This window comes from Camelus ferus, chromosome 11 (genome assembly GCF_009834535.1).
Source record: "Camelus ferus isolate YT-003-E chromosome 11, BCGSAC_Cfer_1.0, whole genome shotgun sequence".
NCBI classification, from domain to species: Eukaryota; Metazoa; Chordata; class Mammalia; order Artiodactyla; family Camelidae; genus Camelus; species Camelus ferus.
This window is the reverse complement of record NC_045706.1, coordinates 48,609,222-48,612,913: the sequence shown is the minus strand read 5'-3', so window position 1 is coordinate 48,612,913 and position 3,692 is coordinate 48,609,222. Positions and strand designations below refer to the sequence as shown.

The 3,692-nt window shown below is 34.4% G+C and overlaps 1 non-coding gene across 1 annotated transcript; it reads left to right on the top strand.

Annotated features, from left to right (window-relative positions):
- The first annotated feature begins 705 nt into the window (after positions 1-705).
- Positions 706-837, top strand: LOC116667423. The gene has a single exon (XR_004324300.1). It is a non-coding gene; the product is annotated as a small nucleolar RNA SNORA71 (small nucleolar RNA).
- Positions 838-3,692: the final 2,855 nt, after the last annotated feature.

Sequence of the window (3,692 nt, the reverse complement as noted above, 5' to 3'; positions counted from 1 at the left end):
AGATACATGCTTCATAAAAGTTGATAAGTACCACCAAATTGCCAAATTGTACCAATTTACACTCTTACCTGACAATGTATGAAGGTGTTTACTTCCTCACTTCTGCTCTAGCATTGGGTATTATCAAACTAGAAATTTTTCTTCTCTGAGAGGTGAACAATTTATCTTCCTTTGAGTGATTAGCAGTTTTATAACTATGAAAGAAGCTGCACTTTTATTAATATGTTTATTGAATAAAATATGTTTATTGGCTGTTTATAGTTCTGAAAGTAGTCATGTTTTTGACCCAGTTTTACTATTGGCTTGCTAATCTTTTTCTTACTAATTTGTCTGCACTTTCTGTAAATTAGGAAAGTTAGCTTGTCCTGGGAATTGAAACTTTTTTAAAAAATATTTTTTTATTGAAGTATAGTCAAATTACAGTGTTGTATCGAGACTTTTTTCTTTGTACGTTATTTACCTTCCAGTTTTGCTTGTGTATTTTTTTCACACACATGTGTTTCATTTTTATGTAGTCACATTAAATTTTTTCTATGGCTTCTGAGTTATTTGGTTATCTGTAATTTATTTTGGTAAAAGGAGGAATGGCTCTAGCTTTATCACTTATCATTTGTTCAAAATATTAGCAAGTGGTCCCAGCATGATTTTTATTACCTTCATCATTAGAGAGACAAACCCAATGACCATTAAAAATATACCCTACTCCCCTGCATTCGAAAGTGATCGTGGGCTGCCTGTGCACTGGTCCTTGGTAGTGCGGGGAGAGGAATTGCTGAAAGTGTTTCCCCGTGTTTAAGGGTTCATCCTGTCCCTTTCAAATTCTGGAGCTTTCCCAGACCTCCTCCCTGCCCCCACCTTTCAGATGCCTCCTGGCACCTGGTGTCTGTTGAGTGCCCTCTGTGCCTGGCTCAGTGCTGGTTTTTGTGAGACTTTAAAAGAGGAGAATGAGAGTAGGTTCTGCGACAGCTGTGGTCTTCTGACCCTGGTCTCCAATTTTAGCAGTTCTGTGTCCTTTACTGCCCGTGCTGGAAGAGATTACAGGCTGTCCATGCCCTGACCATTGGTAATGAGGGCAAAGGAAAAGTTGCAAGGTTTTCCTCCTGTTCAGGGGATCCATACTTGGTCCTTCCAAACAGGACAGCCTTAAGTGACTGGCAGTGACCAGGCATGAGGTAGTCTGAGGCTGTAGTGCATTCACTGCCTAAGAAGGATCCTCCCCTAACACACATACACCATGTTTTCCTGTTGATGAGTATAAGGGTTTCCTGCCAGGTGGGCTGATCGTGCTGGCTTCTTCTCTGAAAAAAAAAAAGAAAACCTTAAAATTAAAAAAAATATATATATTTGTATATATCCTACCATGAGATGCTGTGGCAGGTTTAAAGCTTAGTTTTGGGGAAAAGAATAGAAATAAATAAGCAGTTTTCTAACTTTTCTCAAAACATATGCTTATCTTGTATTATTGTTTTTTCTGAACGATACTGCAAAAAGGTTGCTAATATTTGTTAAATAAGTATTGAAGACTTTTCTAATCAATATAAAACTTAAAAAAGAGAAAAACTTATGAAAATGATTTTAAAAGCTAAGAATGGTTGAAGTAGAATTCCCAAATTGAGAAAAGTATTATGTATGTTCAAATATAAAGCAAAGTTTTTCCCCAACTCATCCTTTAGAAAAGGTTGATGCCTCATACCTGTAATCTTACAAAATTTCTCATATAATGGAAGAATAGCACTTTTCCTAAATTAATATGATTTTGCAGTAATATATTATTATTTTTTCAATGAAGTATAGTCAGTTTACAGTGTGTCAATTTCTGGTGCACAGCATAATGTTTCAGTCATACATATACATATATATATTCCTTTTCATACCTTTTTCATTATAGGTTACTACAAGATGTTGAATATAGTTCTCTGTACTATACAGTATAAAGTTGTTGTTATCTATTTTTTATATAATAGTATCTGCAAATCTCAAACTCTCAATTTATCCCTTCCCACCCGCTTTCCCTCCTGGCAACCATGAGTTTGTTTTCCGTGTCTGTGAGTCTGTTTCTGTTTTATAAATAAATTCATTTGTGTCTTTTTTTTAAGATTCCGCATATAAGTGATATGGTATGGCGTTTTTCTTCCTCTTTCTGGCTTACTTCACTTAGAATGACCATCTCCAGTTCCATTCATGTTGTAGGAAATGGCATTATTTTATACTTTTTAATGACTGAGTAGTATTCCATTGTATATTCCACAACTTCTTTATCCAGTCATCTATTGATGGACATTAAGGTTGTTTCCATGTCTTGGCTATTGTAAATAGTGATGCTATGAACATTGAGGTGCATGTATCTTTTCGAATTAGAGTTCCCTCTCGATATATACCCAGGAGTAGGATTGCTGGATCATATGGTAAGTCTATTTTTAGTTTTCTGAGGATTCTCCATACTGTTTTCCATAACAGCTGCACCAAACTACTTTCCCACCAGCAGTGTAGAAGGGTTCCCTTTTCTCCACACCTTCTCCAGCATTTATCGTTTGTGGAGTTTAGAATGATGGCCATCCTGACTGGTGTGAGGTGTTACCTCATTGTAGTTTTGACTTGCATTTTTCTAATAATTAGTGATATTGAACAGTTTTTCATGTGCCTGTTGGCCATTTGTATGTCTTCTTTGGAGAACTGCTTGTTTAGGTCTTCTGCCCATTTTTGGATTGGGTCATTTTTTGTTATTGTTATTAAGTTGTATGAGCTGTTTGTATATTCTGGAAATTAAGCCCTTGCCAGTCGCATCATTTGCGAGTATTTTCTCCATTCAGTAGGTTGTCTTTTTTGTTTTATTTATGGTTTCCTTTGCTGTGCAAAAGCGTGTAAGTTTAACGCTCGCTTTGGCAGCACATATACTAAAAAGCTTGTAAGTTTAATTAGGTCCCATTTGTTTATTTTTGCTTTTATTTCTATTGCCTGGGTAGACTGCCCTAGGAGAACATTGCTAAGATTTATGTCAGAGACTGTTTTGCCTGTGTTTTCTTCTAGGAGGTTTATAGTGTCTTATCTTAAGTTTAAGTCTTTAAGCCACATAATATATTATTTTAAATATGTAGATTGAGTAAATTTAAAAAGTTGAATATTATAGGTCATTTGATCATTTCATATATAACTAAATAATGGAAGTTAAGTATTACTTATAGGCATTTGACTATTTTATATATAATATATACCTTATATTCATATATAGTATATACAAATATGGCCCCAAACATTTTTTTTTTGATTGTCTCATTGGTGAAATTTAGACTTGGTTTTTAATCAGGTCTGGATGATGTATTCTTGCCATTTTGCTGTTATTTGATCAAGGATTTAGTGTGGATGCTGTGGTGCAATACATTACACTTAAAAGAAGTTTTGAAATATAAACATCATTTAGAAAAATGGTGAAAAGTATAAGAAGAAATAGCTAAAATGTTTTACAGTATTTGCTTATAGGCAGAAGGAGATATGAAGCAAGTCTTCGGCTTTTTTTGGTATAAACCTTTGAATACTGTGTCCTTAAAAAAAAGGCTAAAACACATGAGAATATACAACAGTGATGAAAATAAAAAAAATTTGAAAACAGAAATGTGAAATTCGTGTTAGTTTTTATAATAGGACAAACATGAGGACTGGTTGGGCACTTTTTCTCTGAGTGTAAAATCACACTG